At 40.3% G+C, this 14,641-nt stretch overlaps 1 long non-coding RNA gene across 1 annotated transcript; it reads right to left on the bottom strand.

Moving 5' to 3' along the window:
• Nucleotides 1-337: 337 nt before the first annotated feature.
• On the bottom strand, nucleotides 338-9,524 carry LOC141422570 (uncharacterized). Its single transcript, XR_012447208.1, has 3 exons — nucleotides 9,366-9,524; nucleotides 2,927-3,066; nucleotides 338-675 (listed from the first exon to the last, which is right to left on the bottom strand). It is a non-coding gene; the product is annotated as an uncharacterized lncRNA (long non-coding RNA).
• Nucleotides 9,525-14,641: the final 5,117 nt, after the last annotated feature.

The following is a 14,641-nucleotide window of genomic DNA, read 5'->3' as shown; positions in this document are numbered from 1 at the left end:
TAATGGTCTGTATGCAGGTGTTTTTAATTTTTCACCCATCTAATAACAATGGGGTTAAAATTAATTGTAAGGTAATTGTTTGAAAAATGAATAGACAACAACTCTGAGATGAACTTCCTCATGTTTTTACAGATTTTCTACTTGTCTAGACTTTTACTCTTTTACTCTTCAAATACTCAAACCATCTAAATGAAGTAAACTTTCAGAGTCTTTCAGTTTTTAAGAACAAAAATCTCATTAAAGGATTCAGATGCTAATGAATTCAACTGGTTCATTTTCTATAGATTTATCTATTTATCTATAAAATAATACTTTTTCTTGAATTAGATATTTTATTTTTTATTATTATTGTTGTACTGGTAGTACATTGTGACATTTACCAACGTTCTTACAATATATCATAGTTGAATTCACCCCCTCCTTCATTCTCCTTTATCCCCTCGCCTCCCATTCCTAGAATAGTTTCAACAGGTCTCATTTTTCCAGTTTTACACATGAATAAATAATACTTTGATTTTTAACAAATTTCCTTTAGCACAAACAAATCAGAGATTTCTTAAAGTTGTGCATTTTTCCAATAATGGTCCAGGGTGAGTGAGTGTTCCAGATTGATGGCCAGTTCTTCCCATTTGTGACTCTTCTACCCCCAAAGCCTTATTGTCAGCCATGTCAAGCCTAAAGAAGGGAACAGAGAACATGAAGGAGGTCTGTGTTAGTAACCTTCCCACAACTGTAACAAAATACTATAGATAAATAAAAATAAAAATAAAGTTTTGTTTTTAATCTTAAAAATAGGAAAAGTTCATTTTGATCACAGTTTGGGAAGCTTTAGTACATGGGTGATTGGCCTACTTGCTTTTGGGACTGTGGAGAGGCAGTATATCGTGGCAGGATTGCATGGTGGAGGAAGCTGCTCACCTTATGATAGCTGGGAAGCAAAGGGGGGAGGAAGGAATCAGGGTTCCACAGCTCCCTTGGAGGCCATGCCTCCAATAACCTATGACCTCCCACTAGGCCCCACCTCTTAAAGGTTTCATCACCTTCTAATAGTTCAATGGGCCAAGGATCAAGCCTGTAACACATGGGCCTGTGGGGGATTCTCCAGATCCAAACTCTAGCAAGGTACATCTGTTTCTTAAAGGCCACAGCCCTAGAAGTGGCATGCCTCACTTCTGCTCACATTTCAGTGTCAAGAGCTACTCATATGGCCACCCTAGATGCAGTGTAATCACTGACTGGGCAGTCCCTGCCCCATGACCACTGTATTACAATCAATGAGAAGATGGAACTTGGGGAACAGCTGCATGCTCTGTCATGGGGGGTAGATGGGCAAATTAGTAAATAATTACAATGCCACGAGAGGAGATACATTCAACTCAGTTCAGACTGGGGGGCAGATCAAGAAAGGTTTTAGGAAAGGTGGCGTTAGAGTTGTGTCTTAAAAGAAATTAATGAGGTAAAGAATGGGGGAAATATTTTATGCAGAAAAAGCATATGCAAAAGATAAGGCTATATGAAGGAATCCCGTCTATTAGAAGAACAAAAGTAGTATCTGTGGACAGCACTGTGCAGCTGTGATAAGAAGGTAAGACAAAAGATGAGGCTAAAGAGCCAATTGGCTCAAAGGAAAAATTACATATTCAAGAGATTTTTTTAGGTTTTAAATTCCACAAGTCTTTGAGTCAGGTATGACCTGAACAATGAGAAATAGCCAACAAGTGAGGGTCTGGGGCTTCTAGACCCTTTCAGAGGGGAATAGCAAGTTCCAAGGGCTCGGATAGGACTGGAGTTAGTGTGTTTGAGGAAACAATGGCCGTTTGGTTGGAGCATCTGTGGGAGAAGGTGAAGTCTGAGAGACAGTGAGAGGCCACGTAACCTGGGTTCATATAAATTATGAAAAATTTGGGATTTTACTCTAAACCCAGTGGAGCGTTATTAGGAAGTTGTAAGCAGGGGATTGATACACACTGCAGTAAGCTAACCTTCACACATGTAATTTATTCCATCACAACAAATATGCTCTGCCCTTACTCCACTAATTTGACATTTTCTAACTGGTTCAGGTGAATTCAGTATACCAGTATGGAGCTCATAGTATTAGAGAGGCATTGATGTTGATTTGAATTAATGTTCTCAGCTTAGCTGACTCATGGCGGAAACAAGTTTGCATTCAATGCAAATAGAAAAAAACAACAGGTATAGAAAGTAAGGAAATGAGAAAATATGCCAAATATTTTTACATCTTAAGACTTTAAAAAAATGATCCATTCTATGTGTGATTTTGCATAAACAAAACCAAGGTTCCAAAAGCATCCCTCTTGTGTAAGATAACGAAATAATCCCCTCACAGGCTGTGCCTGATCCTCTCTGTGTCTTTGACAGGTGATGGCCCAACAACTCTAAGCAGAGGATTCTGGGAAGAGTTCAAGAGAAGTTCAAGAGAATTGTAAGTTAGAATATCTCACTTCTCCATAACAAGCTGGGACACAATGATTTGAGTATGTACTTTTCAAAGTTCCTTCATTAGACCCATGGAATAGTATTAAGAAAGGGAAAAATATCTCAGCAATTAGGGGCAGACATTCACACAGTTGCCCACAGGATGGCGTGTGAAGGGCATTTCTAAGAGGACAACTTATTCAAAATGTCTTCCCACAAATCCTTACTAACCCCAAGAACTTTCCAAAGTGCTTGGTATTAAAATGTCACTCTTTTGGCTGGGGTGAGATTTTTATCTCTTACAGCATAATGGAAAAGTGTTGCCCTGATGTGGTGTATGCATTAATAACATTCTTTTCTTTTCTTTTTTAGTGGTACTGGTGTTCAAACTCAGGGCTTCACACTTGCCAGGCAAGTGCTGTACCACTTGAACCACTCCTCTAGTCCCCAAAACATTTTATTTATTGAGTGTCTGATGTTCACATGCCTCTGTGGTTGATATTGAGAATACAGTCATGACAATTAAGGTGGCTGAGGGAGCTTCCATTCCAACGGGGAGCATCTCGATTAGCTTTTCACTCTCTCAAGTGGCTCGTTGTGATCTAAAACCACATCCAATTTTCTTCCCTATGGAAAAAAAAGAAAAAGTTAACTTCTCTTAATTTCACATCTCCTTCTTGGTACTGCCTTATTACTTCCCTTCCCTTGTTAACCTAGCACCTCAAGAAAACATATTATAGTGTTTGTGAAACTTGAGCTCACACAAACTATTTTTAAAGAATATTGATCCCTACTTTGCATCCTATATAAAAAAAAACTCAAAACAGAGTATAGACCTACCAGTAGAACTTGAAACTGTAATGCTTTGTAATAGCATATAAGAAAATCCTTGTGACCTTGGAATAGGCAAAGATTTGTTACATATATTACCAAAATATGAAGCATAAAAGAAAAATGTTGATAAACTTGACTTCATCAAAATTAAGAACTCTGCTCTTGGAAAGATATAAACAAGAAAATGAAAAGTTAAGCCACAAAGTTTGGAAAATGATAATGACAAATCAGTATCTTATAAGGAACTTGTATCCATCAGTTTTATTGTTGTTGTAGTCAGATATCTGACATAAACAACTTTGAGAGGAAAGATTTATTTTTTTAATTAATTTTTTTTTGGCTTACAGTTTTGATCCAGGATTGCTTGGCTCCATGCAATTGAACAGAACACCATGGTGGTGGGGGTGTATGACAGAGGAGTTTCTTCACCTCATGGTAGACAGGAAGCAGGAAGAGAGGCAGGAAGAGGTCAGGGACACGAAACCCCCAAGGACTTGTTCCCAGTGACCTCCTTCTCCAACTAAATTCCACCTCCTAACATTTCCAAAACCTTCCAGAATAGTGCCACGACCAACCTCCAAAATATGAGCCTTTTTAAGGGATACTTCATATCCAAACTATAATAGAACTAATGTCTAGATTATTAAGAACTCAAAATTCAACAAAACTCCCAAGCAACTCAAGTGGGATACTAGTCAGCCAAAAAAGGAAGCAACTATTGACACACATGACATGTGTGTATATCAAAGTTATTATGTGGTAAAAGCAGGAGCTACAGAGGAGCAAGAAGAAACTTTTTGGGATGATGAATATATTCTCTCTTTATTATAATGATGGCTTCAGGAGTGTATACATACCTCAGAACTTACCAAATTATATCCTTAAATGAGTTTAGATTTGTTCGTTAGAAGACTCCATAATGTTTAATTCCATGATATATTTTTGAAAGGGTAAAACTATAGAGACAGAGAATGTGTCAGTGGATGCCAGGAGCTAGGGGTGACTAGAAGGGTTAAGCACAGAGTGACATGGTGAACATTTTTGGTGGTGGAATTGTTCTGCTTTGTGTGGGGGAGGGAAGGAGTGGTACTGGGGTTTGAACTCAGGGCCTTGCACTTGTCAGGCAAGTGCTCTACCTCTTGAGTAGCACCCCAGCCCTTGTTTTACATCTTCACTGTAGTGGTGGCTACATTTCTATGTTTGTTAAAATTCACAGGAATGTACACTAACAAAGGTAATTTTTACTGTTTATAAATTATATCTTAATTTTTAAAGTGGAAAAAATAATCAAATCTATTAAACAGTTTTTTTTATTAAATTTTCATATAATAAGCTCCTGCAACCTAGCCAATCCTGATTCCTTGCACAGAGCATAGCTCTCTCAAGTCCTAGCTCCCCTCCTGGTTGGTCCTTTGCCTCTTCTTCCCCTTCTCCTGGGTCCTAATGTCTGCCTCACTCCCCAAATGTTCAGCCCCAATTGTCTCAGCCTTAGGCATCAGTGGCCCACAGGCCTACTGTTAGATATGGAAAAGAGGAACCTTTGATCCTAAAACTGGCAAAGGAAGAAGAGTGAAGCTTCCATGTGGGACTAAGAGTAGAAAATCCAGAAAACAAGCTGGGAATGTTGCACAACTGCTGACACAAGCTTTTCCATGTGCTGAGGATGTCCTTGTGTCATACAGAACAATGGCTTCCATTATTTAGCCTTGCTTGGAGTCTCTAGAATTGAGAGGGCAGAGAGGAAGAAAGGCCCTTCCTCCCCTTCTAGGATCTACCTGGGTCTGGAGATCATGAATCTTTGTATCCTTGGTGCCTTACAAGGCAATGCCAGCATACGTCAGATAAGTGATGAATGAGTAAATGAATATCTCAATCAAAATCATGTAATTGTGATGAATTGAGTAAATACTCTATAATTAAATGGTACAACCAAATACAACTTAAATTTTGCCTTAATTAGTTTATCAGCAGGTGTGACAGTGCCATCTGACTCATACACCAACAACAGATAACACCCAATTGATGTAAGCCTTTCCTGGACATTCTGTCATCTAGGGTCTGGTCTTCACACAGGTTTCTGTCCAGCTTACTGAAATACTTCAGAAGACCGTAGGTTTTCATACAGACTAATCCTGGGCAAGTTGGCAAGTTTCTCTTGTTCTGCTGGAGATCCCAGTAGAACAATGTCCTTGATCCCAAGTGAGGATTACGTGAGTGCTTGTGTGGTGTATGGCACTCGGTGACAGTAAATGTTGACGTCTCCTCCTCCTTCCCTCCTCCTCCTCCTTGTCCTACTCTCCCTGTTACTACCCTTCTCATATTTGGCTTTCAATCTCATGAGGTGCTGGGATGGCTTGTCTAGTTGGAGGAAGCACCCTGAACTCTGACTCCTCTCTTCCTTGAGCTGACTTAGGAGAACTTGGGGAATTGCTATCTGACATGATTTTACCTGGGATCTCCATATGAAGCTATTGCTTCATATTTAAAATTAAGTAAAACAAATTTAAGTGATTTTACTAGCTTCCAGGCACTCAGAGGATTGTCCTTTAGAGAAAACAACAATGGAACTAAATTAGAATGCCTTTTTGATCATAGAAATCTAGGTGAAGAATGGTTCCCAAAAGAGAGGAGTGGCAGTCAAGAGCATTGCTGTCTAATGGCAAGTTGATGTGAGCACGTTTCATACTGCTTACTACCAAATTGAAACAGGTAAGAAGAAATAGTGAAATTAATGTTAATAATACATTTTATTTTTCCAGTGCAATAGGTTGGTTAGTTTTGTTTTTCTTTAGTACTGGGTATTAAATCCTCCACTAGTGAGTTACATCCCCATCCCTTTTTAAATTATTTTTTATTTTTATTTTGAGATGGAGTGTGGCTAAGTTGCCCAGGCTGGCTTCAATGTTGTGATTCTCCTCCTTTGGTGAAGTAACTGGGCTTACAGGCATGCACTACCATGCCTGGCTAACAGTGCCATCATTTGGTGTCCAAAATGCCCCTCAAGAGCTTATGTGTTAAAGATTTGGCATTTTTGGGAGTTGGTAAAAGCCTTTGAGAAGTGGGGCCTAGTGAGAGTTCTTCCAGACATGGGGGAGTGCCCTTGAGGGACACTGGGGCCCCAGCCCCTCCTCTTCCTTTCTCTTTCACATCTAAGCCATGGTGTGAGCAATTTTTCTCTACCATGTACCCCCTGCCATGATGTGTGTCCTTACCACACTTCCAAAAGCAATCAGGCCAACTGATCTTGGACTAAAACCTTTAAAACTGTGAGCCAAAATAACCTCTTCTCTGTAAATTGATTGTCTCGGGTATTTGTTACAGTAACAGAAAGCTGACTAACACACCCAATATGTCCCAGATGTTATTATCACAAATGTAATCATAAAAATTATTAAAGGTATTTTACTTTTTTTGTACCAAGTCTTCAAAACCCATTGTGTATTTTATATTTAGAGCACATCACAGTTTGAAGTAGCCAAATTTCGAGTGCTCCATAGTCACATGTGGCTGGCTAATAATTCCTGTGCCAGCCTTGCAGGCTGACACATACTAGTAGTTAGATAATGATGGTGATGACAATGACAATCATGATACAGATGTTTAGAGGAAGAGACTTGTTTTGAGAGTGGTGGTGAAGAGCTGAGCCACTGGCCATGTTGACAGAGACTGAAGCTTCATTTTCCTACTGTCATCTCAAATGTTAGGGAGACCTAAAGTGCCCCAAGTGGATGAGTAAGGCCCCTGGACCAGGAGAAAGGTGGACATTTATGCAAAAGTCCCTGCCTGTAGACACCTGCAGAGAGCAGCAGACTTTTAGGTGGCTACCCTTGCTGGTGGGGCCTCTGGCAGCAGAGCCTCAGAATAGAACTGCCACACACCATCCAAGAGCACTCAGAAATGGGCTCTTCCTGGGACTTGTTGGAAGCAGAGGAGATGTCTTAGTCTGTTTGTGTTGATATAACAAAAATCCCAGATTGGGTAACTTATAAGCAATAGAAATTTATTTTTCATGTTTTGGGAAGCTGGGAAGTCCAAGCAAGAATGTCTGCAGGTTTGATGTCTGGAGAGAGTCTAGTCTTTCAAGCCCTTTAATTGAGGCCCTAGTCCCATCCATGAGGGCTCCACCCATATAAATTCATCACTTCCTAAACGCCCTACCTCTCAATACTATCATGATGATAATTAACTTTCAACCATAGCAGTATATAATGCAGATTTTTTTTTAAATGTCTGGGGGCATGGGTCAAGAGATAGAGTGCCTACCTAACAAGTGCAAGACCCTGAGTTTAAACCCAAGGACCACCAAAAAATAAAACAAAACAAAAAACACCTCAAAGGAAAAAATATATGTGCGTGTGTGTGTGTGTGTGTGTGTGTGTGTGTTTGAGAGAGATACTGGGGTTTGAACTCAGGGCTTCACACTTACCAGCCTTTCATTGTGTTGGCAACCTTTGAACTCCTCTCTTGTAGTTCTATTTTTTTTATTAGTACAGGAATTTGAACTCAAGGCCTTGCATGTGCTAGGCAGGTGCTGTACCACTCTAGCCACACCCCAGCCCTCCTCTCTTCTAATTCTTTATGAAGTATATACTACATTATTATAGCCACTCTGCGCTCTATCCTTTTTATCTAACTCAATTTAGATATCTGTTATCTGGAGGATTTGTTTTTCTCTCTATAAAACTTCCTTCAGCTAACTTGCAGCAAGCTTACCTCCCATTTGGAGCACTAGAACTAGCTGCCATCTACTGAAATGAGTTTGTTCCAGGTTTTGGAGGAGGAAGATTGTCTTCTAAAGAGTGACTTTTAAATGTAAGCCACTCACTCGATAATATCCACCATCATATCCATGATACAGTGCTTGGGAGAAAAATTCATTATGCATATTTGAAATTCCATTTTAATTCTATAAGAGTAAAATGTGTATCATGCGAGGAGATGTACTTTGGTATCTAAAGCAGAAACTACCTCCCACTTACACTTGACTGTTCTGTTTCATCTGCTGGGTGCCTTTATCTCCTGTCACTGTAAGTTCCTGAATCAGAAGGATCAACTGGCAATTAGTGGGAAGTCATCAAGCCCTGTTCTTTGCTCTAATGGAGTGATCAGGGTGGTGGATTCTGAATCACTCTACGTGGACGGCTTCCAAGGGCGCTGGTGGGCATTTGTAAGCAGATACAAATTTCAATAATCACAGGAGAATTGTGTAGTGCAGCTCCAAGAACCCAGCCTGCAGGTCAGAGTGAGTGATTTTAACATTTTCACTTCTCCAGGAAATAGGGGGCCCCTCCCCTCAAATTTCAGTTAAAATCTGCAAGTTATACTTTGTTAGAGACCCAAGAACTCACAAAAGACTCGGTGATCTTAGTGAGAGATTTCCAAGGTGGGTGAGGGAAGTAAAGGGGCTGACGAGGCTCCTTCCTCAGCACTAAGAACACCGGTAACTTAATAAAATATCAGCTGCTGTTTGACAACAAACAGAGACACATCACGAAAGCACAACTGTTCCCTCAGACTGCACGAAGAAGAAAATCTGGTAAACAAGAATGATCAGTACAAGAATGTTCCATGAGTAGATCCAGTATCTCTAAGGAAAGGTTAATCCGCACTTACAACAGGCTTGCACATTAAAAAAAAGTGAGTCATCATTGTATCACTGATTATTTTAAGAGATTTTATAGAGTTAGTCAGTGTTCAAGTCAAATGAGTCTCTCTTTTCCCTGTTCAAATATTTGTAAAGAATATTATGCATATATTCTTAATGAAATAAAACATTAATGTATGTTTAAAGGTTCTTATCCACCCATTTATCTCTAAATTTATCTACATCATTCTGCCTCACTTTCATGTTTGTTTTCTATACATACATAGCATATGTACATGCGAATCCATAGATGAGGCATGGTATTGCCTATGCATATTTTAAAATTTAAATAAATGGTAACTGCTGCTAAGAGTTTGCCTTCTTGCAGTAGTGTCTATGAGTATACAGGCATGCAGATACATTTTACATAAGTCAGCTTATGTAAAAGCTGACTTACACAGATACAGTGTTTTTCACTGACTGTATCTTACTTGTCTTTTCTACTCACCCTTACAGATCCACCCTGCTCGTTTCAACAGCTGTGTGTGTTCCATGTTAGGTGACCTTAGTTTGTTAGCCCAGTTTCTCACTGAGGGATATTTCATTTCACTTCTTTGCTTCCTCTATTGTATCCCTCTGTTACAAATCTCACAGGAGATATTTCTGTGAGTCATAAAAGGGTAACTAGAATGGAATTGCTAGGTCCAGGGATGTTTATATTTTGAAGACAACTAAATTGCAGTTCATAAAAACATGACTGTTCCCTCATGCCCTAGGTTTTATAAAATTACTTAACATTAGCCAAGCACTGGTGAGGAATGACAATTTATCACTTGTTTATTGGATCCTTTACATTTTTTCTCCTTCCTTCTTCTCCTTCTCCTTCTCCTTCTTCTTTTGCTTTCAATTGCTTATTCACAGCTTTTTCCTCATTTAAAAACATTGGATTCCTTCTTTAAATTGTTGTATAAGTGCTTTGTATGCTAAGGAAATTAACTGCATACCCATACATATTGCAAAACTTTCTTGCCAATTTTTCATTGGTTCTTGGCATTTTAATGTGAAATTTTTATAGCAAATTTACCAGTCTTCTATGTGACTTCTGGGGTGTATCTTATTAAAGAAGGTGTTTTCTCATCCCCAAGAATATTTCCATCTTATACTTTCATGATTTCATTATATCTTTGATTCAACTGGAATTAATTTTCATGTAAGATGCAAAGCAGATATCTAACTTCTTAAAAATTTTCTAATTGACTGAGTCCTGACACCATTTATCAACTGATTTTCTTGCCTTGATTCAAAATGCTGCTTTTATCAGTCCTATTTTATCTTCTATTCTGATCCAATTATCTTCTGAGTCATTCTACAATGTCACAAACTGTCTTAAAGTTCTATAGTTTAATAGTATGGTTTAATAGCTAAAATGACTAGTTTCCTCAGATTTGTATTTTGTAGAGAATAGCTGAAACTTTCAGATAGTGGTAGAGATTAAAGAATAATTGGTTCTCACCAGCGAGTACTAGCCAGCACTGGTGTATCACTGAGTGAGGTCTTGTGCCATGGAGAACATTCAGAAGCCATTCTGGGAATATGAAGGAAAGAATAGTTGGTTCTATCTGAGACAGGAAAAAGATAGCAGAAGCTTGGTAGAGAGGGCTTCTAGTGTTGGAGAGATTTCTTCAAAGGCTTCTTCAATGTAACCCTCTTCAGTAGCAAACGGGGCCCTCGACTTTTGTCCTACTCTTGGACAAGACAGTTGAGACATCTGTATTTATATTTAGAAGCACAGGCTTCAACTCAATTACTAGGTGAACCTCAGAGGCAACCAGGGAGAGAACCATGGAAACTCCTCTGCTGAGAATTGTTTCAGTGACAAGACTGCAGAATCTCATTCTTTCTTTTCTTTTTGAGTCCTCATCACTCGAAGATTTCTTGAACAATTACAGAACCAATCTAGGGCATGGCTAATAAGTCTGCCTTACAGAATTGAGGAATCCCAGACCCTGGAGTGGCTCAAGCAGGCACTAAACAGTTATCTCATAGGCATGTTGTGTGCAGCTAAGAGAGTGGATTAGATGACTTTACAGGACTGGCAGAGTGGCTCAAGTGGTAGGACACCAGCCTAGCAGGCACAAGGCCCTGAGTTTGAGCACCAGTGCCACCAAAAAAAAAAGTTTAAGAAAACATTAGAGTTCGTTCCTCTTTTCAATAAACTCCATTTCATATTAAGAGTCTGGTTGGAGACATTGTTCAGAGTCTTTCAGAATGAGCATTTTTGAATTCCCACATTGTTTTATAGTTAATTCCATTTGTTGTAGAAGAGTTTTTGTCTTAGCTGAGATTTCAGCCCATGACGTCCTCTGGAGAGAAATAATTTGGAGACATTATTTGGAGCTCAGGGCCATGTCCAAAACCAACTTCTCATTGTCCCCTGAAAGTACCAGTCCCCTTCCTCATCCAGGTGGAGAAGGAGGAGTGGATGCTCTTCCAAAACAAAATGTACCCCTTCCCAACACACATGCAGTGTCTTTCTCAGCCTCTTCTTCAAAAGAGACACAATCTATTTTCATTTTATACCACATGCCCCAATAAATAGCATATGCTTTTGGTCAGAGCAGTCTCCAGTTACTTCAAGAAACAAGCAAACTCTTGGGTAAAACCAGCAGTCATTGTCTCCAAACAACTGTCACATCTCAGACACCTCAGGGTAAGCTGGTTATTTGGTGGCCAATGACCTTTCAGTGTGAGCCACCTCCTCAGTTACTGGAGTTGAACCAACTGTCCTCCCAGAGTGCACTGGGGTGGCTTCAGACAGCTATGTTTGTCCAACTGTTTGATGTCACCTCTCTATTTAGTCCATGGGCAGATCTGAGAAGAGAAAAACAAAACAGTGGCAAATTTTAAATATAAACATGATATGGCAATGAAAATGGCTTGTGGCCTTAGACATTGGGACCACTCCAGACATCCAGGATGTAGGTAAAAAGGGAGTCCAAGCTCAGATTTGGGGTCTCCATGTCAAAATCAGGCCTTGCTCTTTTGGAAAGTCTGTGCCTGGGCTGCCAACAAGGAGGCACAATAGGTAGCAAAATGGTCTGATGGAGGCATTAATTATCTCTGATGTTTTCAGAGAAGAAAACATAGATTCCGTAACCTGGTGATGTGGTGTAATGGCAAGGAGCCTGCAGCATGTCTAGAGAAAGCCTCCTAGTTTGGTTTTTGTTGACCAAGACATTTTATCTCAAGTCTCAGTTTATCTCAGTTTGCCCATCTGCATAATGGGAAGATAAAATTCCTTATTTGCTCCCTAATGCCTTTTCTAGCTATTAACTCTATGAGCTTCAGTAAACTCTGAAAACTTAAACAGAGACAAAGAAAAAAACTTTCTGGATGACCTGGAGTTCATCTACAAATAGTGCATATAACATTTTTAATGCTCTGCATAAAGTTTATGTGAATTTTTCCACTCCCATGATCTCCATAGTCCTTTGAGATGAGCTAATAGCATTTTGGACTATTTGTCCAAAGAGGGTTGGGGAAACCATAGTTTCATGATTCTACTCATAGGACCAGCGGGAGTTAAACAAGCTCAAATAATTACCAACTCTTGAGTCCAGCTCTTATCTATCACCAATAAAGCTAAATATACGTGTGGAATATTTGCAATAAGTAAGGAAGCTATTGTGCCAGGAACTTTGTGAAAATAAAATCAATTCTAAGCCAGCCAGACTCACACTGTCATTTTAGAGTTAAATTTTCAACAAAGATTGTCACTTCCTGGGAAATAGAATCAGGTGTCTGTGTGTGTGTGGGGGGGATGGGTGGCAGCGGCAGGGAAGTTGCTGACAGGGACCTTGAAAGAGGAGGCCTCTGAGAAGCAAAGAGGAGCTGGGAGGTGCTTTAAACCAAGACAGCAAGAGCAAGGGCACAATGGGAAGTGGAGCCTCTTCGTAGGGCAGGGTAGGTGAAAGTGAGTGACTAGTCTGGAAGGGAGTTTGAGTTCTGGCCTACTCCAGCATCTTCAATGATCTTCCTTCTCAGTAAGCCAACTCTGATTTTTAGGTGAGCTTCTTGCTGTTCAGAATTAAAGGTAACATTTTCCAACCTCTTTCCCATGAAGTGTGGCCACATAGCTGAATGCTGGTCAGTGAGATTGAGGCAGAAGTGTTCTAGGGGACTCTGGGGAGGCACATGTTCATTTCTCCCTTTTTTCCTGCTACTTGGAGAGCTGATGATGTGTCAGTCAGCTCACTGTTAATGCAACAAATGCCCAATCAACTTACATGGAGGAAAGCTTTATTTTGGCTCACAGTGTTGGAGGTTTCGTCCATGTCTTATTGGACCGTCGCTCTAGACCTGGGGCAGCACATCAAGGTGGGAGTATGTGGTAGGTTGGAGACTCTCACCTCATGATGCCAAGGGAGTAAAAGAGAGGGAGAGGAAGAGTCCAGAGTCCTGCTGTCCCTTTTAAAGGCATGCCGCCAGTGACTAGAAGGCCTCGCCCCTCTTGTTTTGTTTTCTTTTTGGCAGTACTGGAGTTTGAACTCAAGGCTTCACGTTTGCTAGGCAGGCACTCTACCACGTAAGCTGCTCCTCCAGCCCTTTTTACTCTGGTTATTTTGGAGATAGAGTCTTGATTTTTGCCCAGGCTGATCTGGACCATGATCCTCTTATTTTAAGCTTCCTGCCATAGCTGGGATGCTAGGCACACACCACCACATCCAGCTGTTGGTTGAGATGGGGTCTCATGAACTTTTTTGCCTGAGGTTTGCCTTGAACCACCATCCTCCCAATAAGCTTGGATTATAGGTGTGAGCTACCAGCACCCCACTCAGATATCAATTCCCAACAGCACCACAGGCTGGGACTAAGCCTTTAACACATGGGCCTTTGGGAGCCATTCTAGAACCAATCTATGATTGGCAGTTCACAGCCATCTTGGACTAGTGGGTGATTTGAGAATGGATACCAGTTGCTCAAGTTTACAGAGAGGAAAAGGGGAAGCTTGTGTCATTAAGAATGCTTACAACTCACCTGAGATTGTATAGCTCTGGACTTGTTTTAGATGAGAGGGAATTTAAGGCAGAGTTAATTTAGGGTTTCTCTGCTGTATGTATCCTGTCTGAAGAAACACCAAATTATAGTAGGACTGAGATTTTGGGGTAAATTGTTTGGACTTAATCCTTTAGAGAACAGGAAACCCTACAATGTTTCAATGAATCAATTCTGTTTGGGATACCAACTATATGTTAGCTAACGCCATGGGTGCTAGAGGAACATCCAGCGAATTTTCTGAACACAACAATACAGAGCTGTTTTGGATTCATCTAATTAAAGTCCATGTTTCCTCTACATAGTGAGATAGCCATTTTTTCTTGGCATATCACATACCATTAGAAAAACGCCCTTGATTTTGTATTCCCTGCCCAAGAACACCTAAAACACACCAAGTTTATGAGATCATTTGGCCAAGTGAGGAGTCAGAATATTTTAAGGGGGAACTTACTATCACTAATGTCCACTTAAAAATAGACGGAGCAAATATAACCCCCACACCTTCCCCTGACCACACCCCTGCTAAGGTGGGGAAGCTGCCCTGAAGATGGTTTTCTAGCAAGCTGTCAGGGGAGGCCACAGCTGCTGACCCATCAAGCACACAAGTAAGTGTAGGAAATGCTACTTGTCCCAGGGAGTTTGTGTGACACCCCCCACACAAGGAAGACATTGGGACCATGGAATGTTTGTGCTATTCCAGTGCTAAAAATTTAGAGAATAGAGAGC

The sequence above is a fragment of the Castor canadensis genome, chromosome 4 (genome assembly GCF_047511655.1).
Source record: "Castor canadensis chromosome 4, mCasCan1.hap1v2, whole genome shotgun sequence".
NCBI lineage: Eukaryota > Metazoa > Chordata > Mammalia > Rodentia > Castoridae > Castor > Castor canadensis.
This window is presented reverse-complemented; position numbering and strand designations above follow the sequence as displayed.